The sequence below is a fragment of the Lissotriton helveticus genome, chromosome 4_1, assembly GCF_964261635.1.
Source record: "Lissotriton helveticus chromosome 4_1, aLisHel1.1, whole genome shotgun sequence".
Classification (NCBI taxonomy): domain Eukaryota; kingdom Metazoa; phylum Chordata; class Amphibia; order Caudata; family Salamandridae; genus Lissotriton; species Lissotriton helveticus.
In genome coordinates, this window is record NC_136063.1 from 522,532,786 (window position 1) to 522,556,376 (window position 23,591).

The 23,591-nt window shown below is 44.6% G+C and overlaps 3 long non-coding RNA genes across 3 annotated transcripts; 1 reads left to right on the forward strand and 2 right to left on the reverse strand.

The window, feature by feature from the left end:
• Positions 1 to 2,653: 2,653 nt before the first annotated feature.
• Positions 2,654 to 3,252, reverse strand: LOC144827225 (uncharacterized). The gene is made up of 3 exons (XR_013610086.1): positions 3,123 to 3,252; positions 2,981 to 3,039; positions 2,654 to 2,902 (listed from the first exon to the last, which is right to left on the reverse strand). It is a non-coding gene; the product is annotated as an uncharacterized LOC144827225 (long non-coding RNA).
• A 4,771-nt stretch (positions 3,253 to 8,023) lies between these two features.
• LOC144827226 (uncharacterized) lies at positions 8,024 to 8,622 on the reverse strand. The gene is made up of 3 exons (XR_013610087.1): positions 8,493 to 8,622; positions 8,351 to 8,409; positions 8,024 to 8,272 (listed from the first exon to the last, which is right to left on the reverse strand). It is a non-coding gene; the product is annotated as an uncharacterized LOC144827226 (long non-coding RNA).
• A 2,448-nt stretch (positions 8,623 to 11,070) lies between these two features.
• On the forward strand, positions 11,071 to 11,669 carry LOC144827227 (uncharacterized). The gene is made up of 3 exons (XR_013610088.1): positions 11,071 to 11,200; positions 11,284 to 11,342; positions 11,421 to 11,669. It is a non-coding gene; the product is annotated as an uncharacterized LOC144827227 (long non-coding RNA).
• Positions 11,670 to 23,591: the final 11,922 nt, after the last annotated feature.

The following is a 23,591-nucleotide window of genomic DNA, read 5'->3' on the forward strand; positions in this document are numbered from 1 at the left end:
CTGTTCCGTTCGGTGGGTTTTCGAAAGAGGGTGGTGTGGAGGTGACCATTCTGGACTTTGATGCTGATGTCTAAAAAGTCAATGGAGGTCTTACTCATGCTCATGGTAAACTGAATGTCCTGAGACTGGTTATTCAGCCATGTGAAGAATCTGTTGAGTTCCACTTCACTCCCAGTCCATAGCATCAGCACATCATCAATATACCTGCGCCACATCCAAATGTTGGTTTCATATGGATTTCTCATGGTAAGGATATGGTCCCGTTCGAATTCTGCCATATACAGTATAGCTAGGTCAGGAGCAAAGGCTGCCCCCATCGCTACTCCCTTGCTCTGGAAGAAGAATTCATCCTGAAAGATGAAGAAATTTTTCTTCATTGCCACCTCCAGGAGCTGAATGATGAAATCCGTTGGTACCTGAGTTGGTTGAGTTCTTCTGTCCAATGCCTTTCTCATGGTTTCCAAAGCAGGGTCCTGGGGAATGCTCGTGTATAATGAGACTATGTCTAGTGTCACCAATACTTGTTTGTCCTGATCAAAGGCAATATCATCTACTTGGTTAATGATCTGCATGGTGTCTCTGACATAGGTAGGGGTCCCAGTTGCTAAGGGTTTCAAAAAAGTGTCTATGTATTTACATAGCGGTTCCAAAAGGGAGCCACAGCCCGATACAATGGGGCGTCCAGGTGGTTTTGTCATGTCCTTATGTATCTTGGGTAGCGTGTAAATCGTAGGTGTTCTTGGCTGTGCTACATTCAAGTACTCGTATTCTTTCTTGCTCAGGAAACCCTCGTCCCGACCCTTCCCTGTAATCTCTTGTATCAATCTCCTAGTCTCCCTTGTGGGGTCGGCGTTAGTTACGGTATAACTCACCCCATCTCGAAGTTGTGTATAAATCTCATCTTTGTAGTTCTGGACATCTTGTAGGACTATCGCCCCTCCTTTATCCGCAGGTTTGATCACCAGTAGCTTGTTCTTACTCAAATTATCCAGGGCTCGTCTTTCGCCTTGTGTGATGTTATGTTTAACATAGGTGCGTGTGGTACAGATATTCATCACATCTCGCATCACCATGTTTTCATAAGCAAGGATCCGATGTGGTGTCTGGTGAGTTCTGGGGGTGAAGGTTGAGGGAGGTCGTAGTCCAGTTACTGAGGTTGTAGTTGGAATAGGAGAGTGCAGGAAGAAGTGCTTCAGCCTGATTTTCCGAAAGAAACGGGTCAGTTCAGATCTTATATTGAAATGGTTCGGGTAGGATGTAGGCACAAAAGATAATCCTTTATTCAACACACTGGATTCCTCCGGAGTTAGAACATGTTGAGAGAGATTAACAATTGGGCTTGATTGGCTTACCACCTGTAAGTCTTGCGTCTCGTGCTGATTTCTCCGTGGGGCTCTGGTTGGAAACGGACTTGTTTCTGTGGGTTCTCTGGTCGCTGGGTAGTTCCCCCTCTGGCTCGGGTTGGCCAAGATTGGCCTCTGCCTCTGTTCTGATAGTTTCCTCGCCCTCGGGGCGGTCGCCATTGATTCCCCCCTAAAAAAGGGTGCCAATCTGGTTGTGGTTGATACCATTGGTCCTGATAACTGTCGTAGGACGAGGGGCCGGGGGCTCCTGAGTCACTGCCTGAGCTATAGGACGAGTCTGAGAAGTTGGTGAACTTCCTTCTGCCCCTGTAACCAACTCTGCCCCTGTTGGTGAACCTTCCTTGGGTGTCTTGATTATAATAATCCTCTGCTAGATAAGGGTAGGTCTTCTTCTTATCGTAGTTAGCGATGTCTTTGCTAAGTTTGTCCAACTTCTTGGATTGAGCTTCGATGTCAAATTGGTCCAGAGTTTTCTCAAGTTTCTCTAGAGTGTCTCTCGCGTTGGCAAACGCACTATGACTCTTGATCTCGGCCTTGAGTGTGTCAATTTCCTTCATGAGAGTTTCAACCTGTATCTTGGCTGTATCAATGCCCAGCACCATCCAGTGGCGCGAGCATGTGTTTGCAACGAAGCTAAATCCCTCCTTGAACTTGGGATCGTCCACAAATATTGCCGGTTCGTTTTTAACTTGGAGTCCAGTGGGTATTATATTGGCTTGTAGATATTGAGTCAGTGCATATCCATGCAGTCTGGTGCGGACCAATTTCTTCTCCAGTCTTTCCAGTTTGACAATCTTCTCATTAAGCGATTGGTCCAGAAGTGTGGTCTTGTTTGATAGGAATACCTGCCCCGTATCCCCTTCCAGAAGGTTTTGAATATACTCTTCAGTATAAGATAGGGTTTCACGGTCACTCATGATATACCCTAGTTCATTAATTTACAGATTAGAACCCTCGCAGATAGATACCTGCTCTTAAGAGTGGTAGGTAATAATGGGGTAAACCCTTACCTCATCGACCTGGGTCAGTACAATGTTATAAAAAAGGGTGGTCGATTACAAAACAATTAAACATTCCATTACTTAAACATAAAGGTACACCCACAACGTAAGTATCATTTAGATTGCATTTAATTCAACTATTCGCAATGGTTTCCTACAGTTTCGCATATATTATATTTCATATTCATACAATACATGGTAAATTACGTACAATTCTTCAATTAGTGCTCGGTGATTGTCAGAGAAGAAAGGAAATTTAAAGGAGGGTAGGGTGTGTTTGGAAAAGAATAAGGGACAAAGAAAAGGAATTGTGTCCTATAAACAATTCTGTCTTATTCACAGAGCATTTCCAGTCATGTTACAGATCACAGTTGTTCCCTAGAAATACACTATACACGGGAGCTGAGTTTAGCAAGTTTTCGGTAGGGCGTGTATGTGTTGATGATGTTGTCGACGTTTCGACCCCCAAGTTAAGGGCGGGTGGGTCCTCAGTTTGGGGTCTTCCTCAGGACAATTAAAAACAGTGACATTGAGCACCTAGGAAAACAGAAATGTGTATCACTAGATGGAATCATTTGAAATTAAAAAACAGGGCAAAAGTCACGGTGTACCTACATGAGCAGGCGTTCGAGTGGTGTCCCTTCTGAATTAGGACTCGCGCCTGTAGAGTTGTTCTATAGAGGAAATAGATTAAGATTAGGAAGGATATTGATGGCAGGTCGTGGTAAATCAGCCCGAGATAGAAAACATGACTTACTGAGTTCGCCAGTCTTTGAAGAGCATTAGTCTCTTACAGGCGTCATAGATGACGAAACTGGGACAGTATATCCGTGGGTGTGGCGTGCGTCCTACATCCACCGGGCGATAGAATTCAAAGTGTAGATAAGTTACACCATCTGAAAGAACACAGAGATACTGTACTCCTTCATATTTCACCTCATCGTTGAAGAGAGAATTAAATAAAGGTTATTAGTCCGTCAAAAAAAAAAAAAGGAGACCAGAAACCCTACTGGTCGACATCATGCCCGCCTCAGACTATGGAGGACAAAAGAGGAGCCAAATCTCTTAGAGGTGGTATCCCATGCGCATTATTATAAAACGATTAGGAGACCAGCCGACATCCGTAGTGGATACACTGTGTGGATATTATGACAATCATTAGTCCATAACTAGAAAAGTGGGGCTGCCTGAGTTAACCAAGACCGTGAGCGCTACTCCCCGATACTTGGTTGTTCTGACATTGTGATTCGCAAAACAGCACGGAGCGGACATACCTGTGTTACTGCTGACGGATCGTTCACAGTGACAGCTCGCAGGCGCTCGTAATCCCATACAAATAGCGGGCGTGTCTAGGGGGCGTGTCCCGGCACCTCGCGGTGCTGCCGCTGGCTGCTGCGCGGCTGGAGGACTACGTGGGGCGCATGCGCCGGACTAGTGACACTGTTTACACTACGGACCCGGGATTCCCTGGTTAGATGTCTAAAGGTCTGGTTGAGTTACTATATTACACATCGGTGTCTTTACAACCCGAAAAAGTCACGAACATTATGACAACGCACTGATAATTCATCAGGTGAACATACTCTTTACACATCGGTGTATATACAATCAGACAACACCACGGACATTCTGACAACGCACTGAGTTAAGGAATCGGGTGGAATAACTCTTTACACATCGGTGTACATACAATCAGACAGACCCACGGACATTGGGATAGCGCACTCATTTGATCGGTGGCAGAGTTCAATATGACGGTATAATCGCATAAAGGGAGGCTCATTAGGCATGGGTACTGTGGAAAACAATGGCACTTACAGAGTGAAACGACAATATATGCACATACAAGTATGTATTTAGGGACCCATGATGGTATTATAACATATAGTAATACTAGTGTTCATGTCCATATCACTCCTCAACCTCCTGAGGGATGTTAAGTGGAAGATCTAACACATTATTCTCTAAGTATAGATAGCTCATGTACTTACACTTCCTGCATCGCTATATCATCAACCCATTGATACATTTGTGCAGTTCAAAACAGAGTTCCTGTCCTGGGTCATCCACACATTATGGTTTCACATCTTACTGGTCGGGTACAAGTCCAGCTAATTGCGAGTAAGTCGCATCAAGTTCATTAAGGCCATTGTCAACAGTGTCCAAAGTATACATCCATTTACACTCCCTAACATTTAGTAGTGAGTTCAAATTGCCACCTCTGGGTCCCACCGTGATTTTTTCAATCACCAGCCATTTGAAGGATTCAGGGGTATGTGATTTAGACATGAAGTGTTCCACCAAGGGGGAGCCTGGTGTTTGGCACCTTATCCTGCTGCAATGTTGCAGGATCCGCTTTTTGACATGTTGTTTAGTTTGTCCGATGTATACCAGATCACAAGGACATATGATGGCATAGATAACGTCACTTGTGTTGCAGTTCGTCATTGACTTCAAAGTGACCGTGTGGTTACGATAGTTCCAAACCTTAGTTTCCATTGTCTGTGGGCATGCTTTGCACTTCGTACATTTGAAATGTCCGACCACTTGGGGAAGGTTCCATATGCTTTGCAGAGTGGGGGGGGGCCGGAGTTCCTAGGTAGGAGGATACCACTTTATCCCTGATATTTTTAGCTTTCTTGAAAGCATGCATCGGCAGTTGTTCATGGTTGATCACATCAGATACCATATTCCAATGTTTGTTTACCGTCTTCTTAATCAGATTACTCTTCGTGCAGAAAGTCGTAACGCAGATAATCCTTTCGGGATCCACGGGACGCTCTCTGGGTTTCAGCAGGTCTTCCCTCGGGCTGAACCATGCCCTCTTTCTTGCTCTTGTCACCAGTCGTCTTGGGTATCCTCTTTCCATTAGTCTCCTGATCAAAAGATCCGACTCTAGGAAGTAGTCTTCTTTGAGTGAACAGTTCCTCCTTATCCGGAGAAACTGGCCAAACGGTAGATTGTCCCGTAGGCTTCTTGTATGGTGGCTCGTGTATCGTAGGAGGCTGTTCCGTTCGGTGGGTTTTCGAAAGAGGGTGGTGTGGAGGTGACCATTCTGGACTTTGATGCTGATGTCTAAAAAGTCAATGGAGGTCTTACTCATGCTCATGGTAAACTGAATGTCCTGAGACTGGTTATTCAGCCATGTGAAGAATCTGTTGAGTTCCACTTCACTCCCAGTCCATAGCATCAGCACATCATCAATATACCTGCGCCACATCCAAATGTTGGTTTCATATGGATTTCTCATGGTAAGGATATGGTCCCGTTCGAATTCTGCCATATACAGTATAGCTAGGTCAGGAGCAAAGGCTGCCCCCATCGCTACTCCCTTGCTCTGGAAGAAGAATTCATCCTGAAAGATGAAGACATTTTTCTTCATTGCCACCTCCAGGAGCTGAATGATGAAATCCGTTGGTACCTGAGTTGGTTGAGTTCTTCTGTCCAATGCCTTTCTCATGGTTTCCAAAGCAGGGTCCTGGGGAATGCTCGTGTATAATGAGACTATGTCTAGTGTCACCAATACTTGTTTGTCCTGATCAAAGGCAATATCATCTACTTGGTTAATGATCTGCATGGTGTCTCTGACATAGGTAGGGGTCCCAGTTGCTAAGGGTTTCAAAAAAGTGTCTATGTATTTACATAGCGGTTCCAAAAGGGAGCCACAGCCCGATACAATGGGGCGTCCAGGTGGTTTTGTCATGTCCTTATGTATCTTGGGTAGCGTGTAAATCGTAGGTGTTCTTGGCTGTGCTACATTCAAGTACTCGTATTCTTTCTTGCTCAGGAAACCCTCGTCCCGACCCTTCCCTGTAATCTCTTGTATCAATCTCCTAGTCTCCCTTGTGGGGTCGGCGTTAGTTACGGTATAACTCACCCCATCTCGAAGTTGTGTATAAATCTCATCTTTGTAGTTCTGGACATCTTGTAGGACTATCGCCCCTCCTTTATCCGCAGGTTTGATCACCAGTAGCTTGTTCTTACTCAAATTATCCAGGGCTCGTCTTTCGCCTTGTGTGATGTTATGTTTAACATAGGTGCGTGTGGTACAGATATTCATCACATCTCGCATCACCATGTTTTCATAAGCAAGGATCCGATGTGGTGTCTGGTGAGTTCTGGGGGTGAAGGTTGAGGGAGGTCGTAGTCCAGTTACTGAGGTTGTAGTTGGAATAGGAGAGTGCAGGAAGAAGTGCTTCAGCCTGATTTTCCGAAAGAAACGGGTCAGTTCAGATCTTATATTGAAATGGTTCGGGTAGGATGTAGGCACAAAAGATAATCCTTTATTCAACACACTGGATTCCTCCGGAGTTAGAACATGTTGAGAGAGATTAACAATTGGGCTTGATTGGCTTACCACCTGTAAGTCTTGCGTCTCGTGCTGATTTCTCCGTGGGGCTCTGGTTGGAAACGGACTTGTTTCTGTGGGTTCTCTGGTCGCTGGGTAGTTCCCCCTCTGGCTCGGGTTGGCCAAGATTGGCCTCTGCCTCTGTTCTGATAGTTTCCTCGCCCTCGGGGCGGTCGCCATTGATTCCCCCCTAAAAAAGGGTGCCAATCTGGTTGTGGTTGATACCATTGGTCCTGATAACTGTCGTAGGACGAGGGGCCGGGGGCTCCTGAGTCACTGCCTGAGCTATAGGACGAGTCTGAGAAGTTGGTGAACTTCCTTCTGCCCCTGTAACCACCTCTGCCCCTGTTGGTGAACCTTCCTTGGGTGTCTTGATTATAATAATCCTCTGCTAGATAAGGGTAGGTCTTCTTCTTATCGTAGTTAGCGATGTCTTTGCTAAGTTTGTCCAACTTCTTGGATTGAGCTTCGATGTCAAATTGGTCCAGAGTTTTCTCAAGTTTCTCTAGAGTGTCTCTCGCGTTGGCAAACGCACTATGACTCTTGATCTCGGCCTTGAGTGTGTCAATTTCCTTCATGAGAGTTTCAACCTGTATCTTGGCTGTATCAATGCCCAGCACCATCCAGTGGCGCGAGCATGTGTTTGCAACGAAGCTAAATCCCTCCTTGAACTTGGGATCGTCCACAAATATTGCCGGTTCGTTTTTAACTTGGAGTCCAGTGGGTATTATATTGGCTTGTAGATATTGAGTCAGTGCATATCCATGCAGTCTGGTGCGGACCAATTTCTTCTCCAGTCTTTCCAGTTTGACAATCTTCTCATTAAGCGATTGGTCCAGAAGTGTGGTCTTGTTTGATAGGAATACCTGCCCCGTATCCCCTTCCAGAAGGTTTTGAATATACTCTTCAGTATAAGATAGGGTTTCACGGTCACTCATGATATACCCTAGTTCATTAATTTACAGATTAGAACCCTCGCAGATAGATACCTGCTCTTAAGAGTGGTAGGTAATAATGGGGTAAACCCTTACCTCATCGACCTGGGTCAGTACAATGTTATAAAAAAGGGTGGTCGATTACAAAACAATTAAACATTCCATTACTTAAACATAAAGGTACACCCACAACGTAAGTATCATTTAGATTGCATTTAATTCAACTATTCGCAATGGTTTCCTACAGTTTCGCATATATTATATTTCATATTCATACAATACATGGTAAATTACGTACAATTCTTCAATTAGTGCTCGGTGATTGTCAGAGAAGAAAGGAAATTTAAAGGAGGGTAGGGTGTGTTTGGAAAAGAATAAGGGACAAAGAAAAGGAATTGTGTCCTATAAACAATTCTGTCTTATTCACAGAGCATTTCCAGTCATGTTACAGATCACAGTTGTTCCCTAGAAATACACTATACACGGGAGCTGAGTTTAGCAAGTTTTCGGTAGGGCGTGTATGTGTTGATGATGTTGTCGACGTTTCGACCCCCAAGTTAAGGGCGGGTGGGTCCTCAGTTTGGGGTCTTCCTCAGGACAATTAAAAACAGTGACATTGAGCACCTAGGAAAACAGAAATGTGTATCACTAGATGGAATCATTTGAAATTAAAAAACAGGGCAAAAGTCACGGTGTACCTACATGAGCAGGCGTTCGAGTGGTGTCCCTTCTGAATTAGGACTCGCGCCTGTAGAGTTGTTCTATAGAGGAAATAGATTAAGATTAGGAAGGATATTGATGGCAGGTCGTGGTAAATCAGCCCGAGATAGAAAACATGACTTACTGAGTTCGCCAGTCTTTGAAGAGCATTAGTCTCTTACAGGCGTCATAGATGACGAAACTGGGACAGTATATCCGTGGGTGTGGCGTGCGTCCTACATCCACCGGGCGATAGAATTCAAAGTGTAGATAAGTTACACCATCTGAAAGAACACAGAGATACTGTACTCCTTCATATTTCACCTCATCGTTGAAGAGAGAATTAAATAAAGGTTATTAGTCCGTCAAAAAAAAAAAAAGGAGACCAGAAACCCTACTGGTCGACATCATGCCCGCCTCAGACTATGGAGGACAAAAGAGGAGCCAAATCTCTTAGAGGTGGTATCCCATGCGCATTATTATAAAACGATTAGGAGACCAGCCGACATCCGTAGTGGATACACTGTGTGGATATTATGACAATCATTAGTCCATAACTAGAAAAGTGGGGCTGCCTGAGTTAACCAAGACCGTGAGCGCTACTCCCCGATACTTGGTTGTTCTGACATTGTGATTCGCAAAACAGCGCGGAGCGGACATACCTGTGTTACTGCTGACGGATCGTTCACAGTGACAGCTCGCAGGCGCTCGTAATCCCATACAAATAGCGGGCGTGTCTAGGGGGCGTGTCCCGGCACCTCGCGGTGCTGCCGCTGGCTGCTGCGCGGCTGGAGGACTACGTGGGGCGCATGCGCCGGACTAGTGACACTGTTTACACTACGGACCCGGGATTCCCTGGTTAGATGTCTAAAGGTCTGGTTGAGTTACTATATTACACATCGGTGTCTTTACAACCCGAAAAAGTCACGAACATTATGACAACGCACTGATAATTCATCAGGTGAACATACTCTTTACACATCGGTGTATATACAATCAGACAACACCACGGACATTCTGACAACGCACTGAGTTAAGGAATCGGGTGGAATAACTCTTTACACATCGGTGTACATACAATCAGACAGACCCACGGACATTGGGATAGCGCACTCATTTGATCGGTGGCAGAGTTCAATATGACGGTATAATCGCATAAAGGGAGGCTCATTAGGCATGGGTACTGTGGAAAACAATGGCACTTACAGAGTGAAACGACAATATATGCACATACAAGTATGTATTTAGGGACCCATGATGGTATTATAACATATAGTAATACTAGTGTTCAACACCAGGCTCCCCCTTGGTGGAACACTTCATGTCTAAATCACATACCCCTGAATCCTTCAAATGGCTGGTGATTGAAAAAATCACGGTGGGACCCAGAGGTGGCAATTTGAACTCACTACTAAATGTTAGGGAGTGTAAATGGATGTATACTTTGGACACTGTTGACAATGGCCTTAATGAACTTGATGCGACTTACTCGCAATTAGCTGGACTTGTACCCGACCAGTAAGATGTGAAACCATAATGTGTGGATGACCCAGGACAGGAACTCTGTTTTGAACTGCACAAATGTATCAATGGGTTGATGATATAGCGATGCAGGAAGTGTAAGTACATGAGCTATCTATACTTAGAGAATAATGTGTTAGATCTTCCACTTAACATCCCTCAGGAGGTTGAGGAGTGATATGGACATGAACACTAGTATTACTATATGTTATAATACCATCATGGGTCCCTAAATACATACTTGTATGTGCATATATTGTCGTTTCACTCTGTAAGTGCCATTGTTTTCCACAGTACCCATGCCTAATGAGCCTCCCTTTATGCGATTATACCGTCATATTGAACTCTGCCACCGATCAAATGAGTGCGCTATCCCAATGTCCGTGGGTCTGTCTGATTGTATGTACACCGATGTGTAAAGAGTTATTCCACCCGATTCCTTAACTCAGTGCGTTGTCAGAATGTCCGTGGTGTTGTCTGATTGTATATACACCGATGTGTAAAGAGTATGTTCACCTGATGAATTATCAGTGCGTTGTCATAATGTTCGTGACTTTTTCGGGTTGTAAAGACACCGATGTGTAATATAGTAACTCAACCAGACCTTTAGACATCTAACCAGGGAATCCCGGGTCCGTAGTGTAAACAGTGTCACTAGTCCGGCGCATGCGCCCCACGTAGTCCTCCAGCCGCGCAGCAGCCAGCGGCAGCACCGCGAGGTGCCGGGACACGCCCCCTAGACACGCCCGCTATTTGTATGGGATTACGAGCGCCTGCGAGCTGTCACTGTGAACGATCCGTCAGCAGTAACACAGGTATGTCCGCTCCGCGCTGTTTTGCGAATCACAATGTCAGAACAACCAAGTATCGGGGAGTAGCGCTCACGGTCTTGGTTAACTCAGGCAGCCCCACTTTTCTAGTTATGGACTAATGATTGTCATAATATCCACACAGTGTATCCACTACGGATGTCGGCTGGTCTCCTAATCGTTTTATAATAATGCGCATGGGATACCACCTCTAAGAGATTTGGCTCCTCTTTTGTCCTCCATAGTCTGAGGCGGGCATGATGTCGACCAGTAGGGTTTCTGGTCTCCTTTTTTTTTTTTTGACGGACTAATAACCTTTATTTAATTCTCTCTTCAACGATGAGGTGAAATATGAAGGAGTACAGTATCTCTGTGTTCTTTCAGATGGTGTAACTTATCTACACTTTGAATTCTATCGCCCGGTGGATGTAGGACGCACGCCACACCCACGGATATACTGTCCCAGTTTCGTCATCTATGACGCCTGTAAGAGACTAATGCTCTTCAAAGACTGGCGAACTCAGTAAGTCATGTTTTCTATCTCGGGCTGATTTACCACGACCTGCCATCAATATCCTTCCTAATCTTAATCTATTTCCTCTATAGAACAACTCTACAGGCGCGAGTCCTAATTCAGAAGGGACACCACTCGAACGCCTGCTCATGTAGGTACACCGTGACTTTTGCCCTGTTTTTTAATTTCAAATGATTCCATCTAGTGATACACATTTCTGTTTTCCTAGGTGCTCAATGTCACTGTTTTTAATTGTCCTGAGGAAGACCCCAAACTGAGGACCCACCCGCCCTTAACTTGGGGGTCGAAACGTCGACAACATCATCAACACATACACGCCCTACCGAAAACTTGCTAAACTCAGCTCCCGTGTATAGTGTATTTCTAGGGAACAACTGTGATCTGTAACATGACTGGAAATGCTCTGTGAATAAGACAGAATTGTTTATAGGACACAATTCCTTTTCTTTGTCCCTTATTCTTTTCCAAACACACCCTACCCTCCTTTAAATTTCCTTTCTTCTCTGACAATCACCGAGCACTAATTGAAGAATTGTACGTAATTTACCATGTATTGTATGAATATGAAATATAATATATGCGAAACTGTAGGAAACCATTGCGAATAGTTGAATTAAATGCAATCTAAATGATACTTACGTTGTGGGTGTACCTTTATGTTTAAGTAATGGAATGTTTAATTGTTTTGTAATCGACCACCCTTTTTTATAACATTGTACTGACCCAGGTCGATGAGGTAAGGGTTTACCCCATTATTACCTACCACGTGCTGTAGAGTGGGTGTGCACTTTAGTAGTGTGTAACTAAAGAGCATTTAGTGGGATAACGTAAAGTGTAGTGGCGTAAAGTGTAGCGGATTAAAGTGGAAATAGCATACAGTGGAGTGGCATTGAGTGGAGTAGCGTAGACTGGAGTGGCATACAGTGGAGTAGGGTCCACTTGAATAGCATAAAGGGAATTGCTTAGAGTGGAGATGCGTATAGTGGACTAGCGCAAATTGAATTAGCTTATAGTGGAGTGGCATACAGTGGAATAGCATAGAGTGGAGTGGTGTAGAGTGAAGTAGCATACGGTGGAGTGACAGACACTGTAATAGCATATAGCAGAGTGGTGTAGAGGTAGTGGCATACAGTGGAATATCATAGAGTGGAATGACGTACAGTATAGTGGCATAGAGTGAAACAGCATGGAGTGGAGTAGCATAGAGTGGAGAGGTGCACAGTGGAGTGGCATAGACAAGAGTGCCATACTTTAACTAAGTGGAAATTGGTAGATGAAAGTGATCAAACTTAATTCTTATCTATGTCTAAGGCTCTAACCCAAAACACAGGGAAAGTGACCTTAAAACAGCATGGCTGCCTTTAACCTTTGTAAAGGCAGTCATTACCCAATCACGTAATGGCATGACTTCACTATGTACCACAGTAGTTTTGTGAAATATTGCAAAATACAGTGACATTTTGCGAAACTACTGCAACAACACATATAACTAAGTTGAAATGCCTTATAACATACAATTACTTATCCTACTTACCTTTAAAACCAAAAAGGTTCATCTGCACATCATAAGCTACAATCCTGCCATATTTCATGGAAATCCACCTGGCTGCAACGCATAAGTTAAAAGTCTATGGAAAAATGTATTTGCGCCCTAGCGATTTTTGAGACCACCCCTTTGACCAATCACTGCAAAACTTTCAATCCTCTGCCAAAGTGTAGGATAAGCAACAGGTCTGGGAAGTTTAAGTTTTTTGGAAATGTGTAAAATTACTACCAAGTAAGTAGGGATTTCTATGCCTGGGAATCCTAACTATAACTACAGACTGGCAATATATGTTTAGTTAGGGAAAGAAAATCTATACATAGTTACCTTTCGACACTTCGGTCCTCAATAATTTTTCTGTTTTATTAAGGTCCCATGATATTTCCTTCTTGATATTCAGGATGCACATCTCTAAAGAGGTTGGGCCTGATTCACAAGGGCCACGGTACTTGGGGCGGAGGCCCTTCAGTCATCAGGGAGTCTCCGCAATCGGATGGAAGCTCTGCATTGAGAATTCATCCGCAATCCACAATCATCCTGACAGTGATGGAGCGCGGGCCCGCTACAGGACAGCTATCGGCCTTTATGTCTTTTGAATGCAGATGCAAAATCTTGCATCTGCTGCGTTGGGTCCAATGAAGCTTTTGGACAGGAGCTGTGAGGTTCTGCAATGCAAGATGCTCGATGCAAGGTCCTGCATTCGACTGCGTCATGGTGCATCGGTTCTGATGAAGCTATTGATAATGAGCTCAGAGGTGCTGCAATATAAAAGGTCCTGCTTGGGGTTGCTTTGCACTGCATCTGTTCCGATTACACCACCGACCAGGAGCTGTAAGGTGCTGCAATGCAAGTTCCTGCGTCACTCTGCATCAGTTCTGATTATCCTTAAGGTTCAAGAGGGGGAGTAAACTCTGACTCCTGCTATGGGTCTAGGACCAGGGGGGCAATTTTTGGGGATCATGATGACTCACTCTAGGTGCAGTCCAGACAGGGTCAATTGAAGAGGTCAGCTGGGAAATGCAAGGAGGCCTCTGAAGCGTGTTGATTCCCTGTAGCTCACAAAGGAGGTCAGACTTATGGAGTCCCTCTGGGTAGCCTGGGATGATGGTAAGCAGTTCCAATCTTCCTTCTCAGACAGCAAGGCAGTCTTTCAAGCAGCAAGGTAATCCTCTGGCAGCAGGGCAGTTCTACTTCTGTACTTCCACAGGTCTAATAGTGGTCTCAAGAGACACTCTGGAGGTCCAATATTTATACCTGGTGTCAGCCTCTGTGTGGGGGCATTACCTGTCCTCCCTGTCCTACTTCCACATCTGGTTCTGGAAAGCTCCAGACTGTCTGGGCATGACAACATGTAGGTCAGGCCTGGCCTCATGTTCCTTTGTGTGTGCAGGAGGCAAAGCCCTTAGCAGTGCATGTGGGGTTGGATGTAGCCCCTCCCGAGTAATCCTGCCAGGATAGCCCATCCTGCCCACACCTAAAATTCTTTTGGTTGTCTAGAGGCAATACATAATTTGCAACAGCAGAACCATTCACAGTTATGTTACCCAGGACACTGTCAGAAGGCACAGATGGCTGGAACAAGAAATCCCAACCAGAACTGTATCTTAAAATCTGACTTCACAGTTAAAGATGATTCTATTTTTTATAAATATTGTATAATAATGTGATATAGAGTTTTACAACTGTGCTTTTATGGTGTTTTTGTGTACTAACTTGAAAACCGAATAAAGCTAAATTCTGATTGTAAATTATAATTAGTTTGAATGTAAACAGCATACCTCTACCTTCTCACAATCTAAAGTTAGTACTTGTGATAAAGGACAGGTGTTTTTCACTGCCAGAACATACAAAATGTAAGTACACTTAACCTACGTTTTACATGCAATGCACCCTGTGTATTTTGCCAGGTCGAAATGGCAGTTTATAATTGCACTACAGGCTGCAGTAGTATAACTGAAACATGTTTTAAAAGTGCTGCTTTAGTGGTTGGCACAATGAGTGCAGGTCCACTAGTAGCATTTCATCTACAGGCCCTGGTTACATGTAGTACCATTTACTAGGCACATACAAATAAATTAGGGGTCTGATTCACAAGGGGCCTCCGCACACATGGCGGATGCCCCACAGTCATGGGGGAGTATGCACACTCAGAGCGGAATCTCCATAATGAGAATTCTCATTGCAGAGATTACGCCTTGAGTTTATAGAATGCCCACAACGGCAGGGCCTCCACCATGAGTGTGGAGGCCCTCTGTGAATCAGGCCCTACAAGTACCAATTAGGTGTAGTCTAATATTACCATGCTTAAAGGAGAGCACAAGCACTTTAGCACAGGTTACCAGTGGTAACATCACAGAGTCCTAAAGCCAACAAAAAACATATTCAGCAAACAGCAGGGGTGAAGGCAAAACATTTGGGGGAATACCACGCCAAGGATGGCAGTTGTATTAGCCAGACTTAAATCAAGTACAAAGGAACAGGCAATGCAGAAACAGCCAGTGCCAACAACAATGACACTTGAGAAGATAGTACAGGACTATTTGGATAACCCAGAGGCCTACCTGGATTAAGTCCCGTTGGCCTATTGACATGGGAAGAAAGAACAATGGCTAGAATTCCTCAGGCTCGCATTAATGTATCATGTAGGTCCTCTGGCAAGTGTATAGTTGGGGAGCGCGTGCAGTGCAGCTAGGGGCAATTGTCAACATCAGAAGGATTAGTCTCTCTCTGCAAAATGTGGAGAGACTGACAATGATTAACATGAATAAACATTTCATACTCAGACATTATAAGGCTCCAGAAGACATAACCGAGGATGAGGGAAGTTTCTCAGATATCACAAGTGTGGCGAGTGATTATTCCCCCGGACAACTCCTTTGAATTTCAGGATGAAGTCTAATTGCCGGATTGAAAAAAGAAAAAAAAGACAACAGACAACCAGCTATGAATTAGAGAAAAATGGGAAAAAAATTATTTTAGATTTAGTGTGTGGCTAAAGTAAATAGACTGAAATGGACAACAATGCATTACACAGATAAACAATCTCCAAGGATGCAGTCATTTGGCCCAGTGGTGAGTAATGGCAAAGAAGTAAACACTAACTCAACACTGGTGGCTTTGTAGCAAACAACAAATGAAATCTAAGTAAGCAATGGATGCCTCCAGACCATTTCCTGAAAAATCAACAGACTTGCCTCCCATGCCTAACCCTGCATTCCCATTTTCCGCTATAAATGAAGATGCAAAGGACGGCACTGTGAAATTATGCATTGTGCTTTCATGGAAAAAAGAGAAGCCTATGTAGGTAGATTAACACCTCATTTGGAACAAGTTACTATTTTCTATTTTTTCTATTTAGGGGGTTTTGTAGAGCGCTTGGTGACGCACAGCGGCGTGTCCCCGCGCTAATGAGCTAATGTCTACCAGACTGATAAATGCAGAAAATTACTGTGAAAATAGAACAGTCTTCAGCTTGGCTCTGAAGAGTGTTTCTGAGGGTTCTAGTCGCAGTGCCATTGGTAGCTTGTTCCATCTGGATGCTGCAAGGAGCCTAAAAGATCTTCCACCCATCCGGGCTCTGGACACCTTGGGAATTGACAGGAGTCCTGAACCGGAAGATCTCAGAGAGCGAGATGGCTCATAGGGTGTCAGCAATCCTTTCAAAGGGAGCGGAGCTCTCCCGTTGATGATCCGGTGGCACGTGCACAGGGCTTTGAATTCCACCCTGCTGCGAATCGGGAGCCAGTGCAGAGACCGGAGGGCTGCTGCGGAGCCCGCTCTTCTAGGTAGTCTAAGCACTAGTCTAGCAGCGGCATTCTGGAGAACCTGGAGACGACTCAGGTTCTTTTCCAAGGTTCCCAAGTAGAGAAGATTGCCGTAATCCATCTTTGACGTGACTAGTGCATGCACCAGAGTTTGGCGGGCTCTGATAGGTAAGAATTTTAATACCTTCCTGAGACTTTTAAGGGTCCCAAAACATGATCCAACCACCTGATTGATCTGAGGACCGAAGGCAAGGTCAGAATCAAACCAAATGCCCAGGTTCTTTGCTTTCTGGCAAGGGGCAGGTAGTGGGCCCAAGCACGGTGGCCACCACGCCGACGTCCACGCTGATTGGCCTCCCCCCACTACCAGTACCTCGGTCTTGCCTCCGTTGAGTTTGAGGCAATGGCGGACATCCAGGCCGCGAGATCTTGCATGCAAGCTCTGAAGATGTCCGCCGAGGGACCGGGGGTACGTGATAGGGAGATGACCAACTGCGTGTCGTCGGCATATGATACCATTTGGAGGCCGTAGCTCTCTACCAAGGTAGCAATCGGGGCGACATAAAGATTAAAAAGAGTAGGGCTCAGGGACGAGCCCTGCGGCACCCCCTGATCCAGAGAGATGCGCTCAGAGTAATGGTCACCCTGCCTCACTTGGAAACCCCGGCCTGTAAGAAATGAATAAATCCACTTCAATGCTGCCCCTCTCACCCCGCCTTTGCTCAGACACTGTAGCAAGATGGAATGTGCTACAGTGTCGAACGCGGCGCTGAGGTCCAGGAGGATTAAGGCCATGGTTTGTCCCTCATCAGCACCTTGCCTGAGGGTTTTGGTAGCCCTAAGAAGGGCAGACTCCGTAGAGTGACGCGGCCAAAACCCGAATTGCGTAGGGTGAAGGAGGTTACTTTCTTCCACAAATTTCATTAGCTGCTTATTTGCCACTTTCTCCGCGATCTTAGAAAAATAAGGCAGCAAGGAGATGGGACGAAGATTCTCTAGCTTCTCGGCGCTAATGTTGGGCTTCTTACGTAAGGGGAGCACCACAGCCTGTTTCCAGTCCTCTGGTATGGAACTGGATGAAAAGGAGATGTCTAGCAGATGTCTGATATAGGGTTCTAATGTTTCCAGACTGTCTCCCAGCCTCTTTGGAGAGGCGGGATCCCGAGGAGAGCCAGATTTAACAGATCTGCAAATCCCAACTAAATCCACCGGTGGAGGGGTGGTAAAATTAAGTAGCAGATTGTGATCGGCTTCATCACTCAATAAGTCTGCTGACATTTCCGCTGCAGGAGGTATAAGGGGAAAAGCGGAGTAAATCTTGGAGACTTTATCTCCGAAGTAGTTCGCAATGCGATTGCATGCTGCTACTGAGTGGTCATCCTCTAAGGTAGAGGTTTTAGGGGTAGCCAGGGTTTTATATATGCTGAACAGTTCCCTAGACGAGTTCTCTGCCTCGTGGATTCTGTCAGCATAGTATGTGGCCTTCTCTATCCGTATCTTGTTGTGATAGGCACGTCTCTTAACGAGATAGGCCTCTTTCATCCGGTCATCGTATGCCACTCTCCATTGCCTTTCTGCACGTTTACAGTCCCTTTTGGCACAGCGCAGCACCTCGCCAAACCGAGGGGCCGTTCTTTGTCTCTGTGCCCCTTTGGTTGGACGTCCCAGCGGGGCTGTGCAGTCCAAAGCAGCAGTAATACGGTCGTTAAGCAACCTATTCGCTGTATTCACATCATTGCCTCCTGGAGGACCTTCCGCCGTGAGGGCCGTATTAAAGTTTTGTAGGGAAAATCTTGCCCACCTACGCCGAGGATAATTGAGAGGGGTGGGGGCGCTGGCTTTATATTTGGGCAGGAAGATGGCAAATGGGACCAAAAAATGGTCTGTCCAAGGCAGGGGCACTGGAGGAGCAACTGAAACATCCTCCCAGTTTGCAAATATAGGATCAAGCAGATGCCCGCGATTATGTGTAGGAAGCAGCCCCTTTAGTTCCAGCTGTAGGGTGTGAAGTTCATCCCGGAACTCCACCGCTCCTTTATCTGCTGGGTCATCAAGATGTGTGTTTAGGTCTCCTAACAATAGAAACTTATCCCTCCTGATCGCTGATTCAGTCACACACTCTAAAAGATTCCCTTTGAATCTGGACATAGGTCCTGGAGGGCGATAGACTAGCAGACCCTTGATCGTCGTGCTCCCATCGATGTTTATGCTAAAGATACCTGCCTCGCAACCTGCTAGGTTGACTCGTTCGAGTTTGCAGGCCCATTGCTGTTTAAAGGCAATTGCAATTCCTCCTCCTCTGCCTAAGGGTCTGTCCAGGCGCACCATTTGATAGTCGTCTGGTAGAGCCTGGACCACATCAGGATCAGAGTTGGCCTCTAGACAGGTTTCCGTGATAAACAACAGATCGAGATGTTTATCAATAAGAAGGTCATATACATCATGTCTATGGCAGCTAAGCGATCTGGCATTGATCAGGCCGCAGGACAACAGAGAGGCGCTAGCCCTGGGGTTAGCGAGCATAGTGCTAAAACAAAATTGGCAGTGTTTACATCCTTCGGTCTCCCCCACCCTTATGCTATGGAGGCCCGGGGTACATGTGAACGAGGAGAAACTTACTAAATCGCTCTTGCTCCAGGTAATTCTGCCATCGGGGACAGGGGGTGTGGCCCTAGGCCGTGTCCGGTCACGGACGGGCGCAGACGGGCTTGGCTTTGGCGCGGCTTCGGCGCACATCCGGCGCGCCCGCTGCGCCAGCCCGCTGCGCCGTCTGGCCGTGTGACACATTATATAGGGTGTGAGGAGGGTGGGAGTCCGGCGCGACTAGAGCGCAGCCCCCAGCCACACCTAAAATGGCGCCTGCCGCCACCAGCACCTGATCAAACAACACGGCTGGGCGAGGCAGGGAAAGAGAATATAGGCGTGAGAAGAAGTGTCAGAGTGCCTCAGTAAATTCCCAGTTAAAATTCATTAATTAGAAGCCCCCCAGTAAAATTGATAAAAACGATCTATTTGGCTGTTAAAATACAGAATCACAAATGTAAAATGCAGCAAATCAGTTCTGGTACAAAAACGCTCGCAGCCCTAGTGTCTCTCACTAGGGAGAGCACAAGAAAGGCAGCGAGGGCTTTACAGAGCAGCCCTAAGTAGCCTGGGAGGGCGGGAGTCCGGCGCGACTAGAGCGCAGCCCCTAGCCACACCTAAAATGGCGCCTGCCGCCACCAGCACCTGATCAAACAACACGGCTGTGCGAGGCAGGGAAAGAGAATATAGGCGTGAGAAGAAGTGTCAGTGTGCCTCAGTAAATTCCCAGTTAAAATTCATTAATTAGAAGCCCCCCAGTAAAATTGATAAAAACGATCTATTTGGCTGTTAAAATACAGAATCACAAATGTAAAATGCAGCAAATCAGTTCTGGTACAAAAACGCTCGCAGCCCTAGTGTCTCTCACTAGGGAGAGCACAAAAAAGGCAGCGAGGGCTTTACAGAGCAGCCCTAAGTAGCCTGGGAGGGCGGGAGTCCGGCGCGACTAGAGCGCAGCCCCCAGCCACACCTAAAATGGCGCCTGCCGCCACCAGCACCTGATCAAACAACACGGCTGGGCGAGGCAGGGAAAGAGAATATAGGCGTGAGAAGAAGTGTCAGTGTGCCTCAGTAAATTCCCAGTTAAAATTCATTAATTAGAAGCCCCCCAGTAAAATTGATAAAAACGATCTATTTGGCTGTTAAAATACAGAATCACAAATGTAAAATGCAGCAAATCAGTTCTGGTACAAAAACGCTCGCAGCCCTAGTGTCTCTCACTAGGGAGAGCACAAGAAAGGCCTCACTAGGGAGAGCACAAGTATCAATGCATGCCATATTTTGCTCCGTGTGATGAGAAGATGGGCTCAGCTTAGGTAAAGCTGGTATTTAATACTTGGTTAATCATTTGAGTCAGTATGAATGCTAGGAGTGGTATTCGATTAACGATTTGCTATTTTACATGCCCGCATCTCTTGATTCTTCTGAAACATCTCTGTATACCTAGACACAAACTAAAATAATTTTCTTGTTTAACAGGTCTGTCTCTTTATCAAAGAAGATATACAATCTGCATGTCTCAAAAATACAGAAGTCTTCTTCTATGGGAAACAAGAGGACTTCCCTGTTGAGTGTAAATGGCAAGGGGTGAATTGTTATTTATAACAAAGCAGACTAGTGGCTCAAGTGGTAAAGCCTACGTAGTTGTCAACTTGTGGCAGACATAACTCACAATAATTATGGGAACAGACACAGTTAAACATTTTTATTTTTGAGTGTTCAATCTTTCAGGGTACTTTCAGTTAGTTGTCAGGGACAGATGGTATAATACACTGCACTCATACATATCTACCTTGACTCTCAAACACTGTCATTTCTTTTCCCAATCTAGAGACATTGTATTCTGAAAAGAAGTGGAACCTCCCTGGGGGCTCCTGCTCTGTAGTTTACCCCTTATCCTAAGGTAGGCAATGCCAAAGAACACAGTTGCATCATTTGTATGCAGCAGAATTTTCCAAACTGTGAGTTTGGACCTACTGGTGGTTGTGAGCCGATTTACACTGGGACGCGAATGTCATGGGCTATGTGTAAGTAATATATAAAATGATTAGCCCTGTTTGTTAATCAGTGTAAAGTTGTTGAGCAATGTCTCTAGTCCACTTTTAAAACAAACCCTTGCAACTATTGCCAAGCAAGTCTCCAGATGAACCTTCCAGTATTTGTTGCAGCCGTTTGTTTTACTTCACAAAGCCAGTTCAACAGCAAATGTGCTCACTATACATGATCATACACAACCATGCCACTTGTTTACGCCTTTCGCAGATAAATTGGGAAATATGGATGTGGCCTAATGGCCAGAGCTGCTATCTCGGGTCTGGGGAACTAGGATCGAGTCCCAGCATTGGCTCAACATTATTTGATTCAGAGCAAATCACTATATCTCCTGTGCATATAACTGGTGTAATGTAATCTGGTGCTCATGTAAAGTGCTGCAATGGCCTTGGACTTTGTTTGCACTATATAAAAGTGTAAAATATATGTACATGGACTCCAAAATGCACCACTGTGCCTCATTTTAACATAAAATTGGATGTGAGAGGCCTTACCACATACTCAGCTGCAGAATGAATTTCTCATATTTGCTGAAATCTCTGGTATCACCTCCGACGTTTTTCAGAAGGTTTGTAATTTTAGTGAACGATGTCACACGCCTGCACCCCACTATGAAAATTGTTTCAGCTCAAAACTACAGTGCAGATAACCATCGGGCATTTTTTTGGACAGATCAATAACTTTGCCACAGTCCAGTATTGAAGGGTGCGGTCAAGGTCATGATGCTTTACAAACAAATGTTGTAATTCCATTAACATTTTGCCCCTGCTTCATGTCCATAAAAGCTAGGTGGAAAGCAAAAGTTTATTGTTCTCAAAATTGGGTCAGGGGTCTAAAAAAGTCTGGGAAGCAGAAGGGAGAGTGCAACTGCACACATGGACAATAGAGGGCAGGAGGAGGAGTCAGGGGAGCAAGCTGACCACAGAGGGCAGGGCGACATGGGCAGTGACAGCAAAATGGATAATTAAGGGCTGGAGGGACTGAGATATGCACGCAAAAAATGGAGGGTAGGTGGCAAGGGGGCAGGGGCAGCAAGCTGACCACAGAGGGCTTACCAGCATGTGCAGGGACAGCAAGCTGACATAAAAGTAAAGTGGAATGGGGCAGGTTCACACAGAGGAGAGTGGAGGGCAAGTAGGAGGGGTTTAAGGCACGCACATGGAGAACAGAGGGCGGGGAGAGGAGGAAGGGGAAACTGACCATAGAGGGCAAGCCAGCAGGGATGCACAATGGACCAAGGAGGGCAGAACAAGAGGTTCAAGAGTACACAAGTGTAGAATGAAGGACAAGGTGCATGGGGGCAGTGGCATCCCTAAAATCAAAACATTACATTTTTATTATGCATTAATAATTAATTAACTTGGTGGGAGAATTATTTACATTATTTCAAATTAAATAAATTATGTTTTATTTTTAGTTTTGACTTTCATTTTTATTTATTTATTTATTTATTTATTTATTTGTTCTAAATAATTTTATGAACATTATTTCCTATGGGGTTCAATTTTAAGCCCCTACCACTATTGTTTTCTGTGGGAGGATTTTGCAGTAACACCATCTGGTCATGTTTGAGGCTGCATTTACTCCAGCTTTTAGGCAGAGCAATTTACTACAGTTTTAGTCCCTTTTTTGCTGTGGTAATGTTTGAAGTGCAATCTGTGAATAGAAATGCCTTTCTTTTTGAAGAGTGAGTGCATGTTTTGTCCTAAACCCCTCACAAACCCTCACTAAACTCAAGCTTACACCTCACTAAACCCATCCCATTTGGTAGTAAGTGTGTCCCCTTTCCGAGACACTCTCCGGTCCCTCCCACAATTACAACTTGAATTTGTAACAATTTCCCCATTGAAAAGATAGGATAGGTGGAGGTAGAGGTGGAGATTTACACTTGTAGTTTTGTGAATATACATTTTTAGTACTTTATTTAGCAGTACTATTATAGTGCTACTAAGTGTACTACAAAATTATTTTTGAATAGGCTCCATGATGCAGCTTCAGTACAATCATGATTTACAACCATAAAGTTACTACTAGTAGTGACTTTACAAACCTATTTAGTTTTCCACACATTTGGTGAAGACCTCCACGATTAGGGGTTAGATTTCTGTATGATTAAATACAGAGAAAATTATAAAACTTTTAAAAAATGGTTTAAATTTTTTTATGCTACATGTTAATTTGAAATAAATATGTATTTGTTTTAAAAGTAGGACAAGTAAAAAAAGTCATTATTTACAATAATAAATTAATTTTATTCAAATAGTTAATTAATTTACATATATTACATTAAAATTATGATGCAAATATTTATTTTTTAAAAATCCACCTAAAATAAAATGTTTATCATTATTTATTCAAAGTTACTAAAAAATTATGTACAGAACGTATTTTAAATAATGTAATTATTTGTTTAAAACAAATTACTTGTACATCTAAT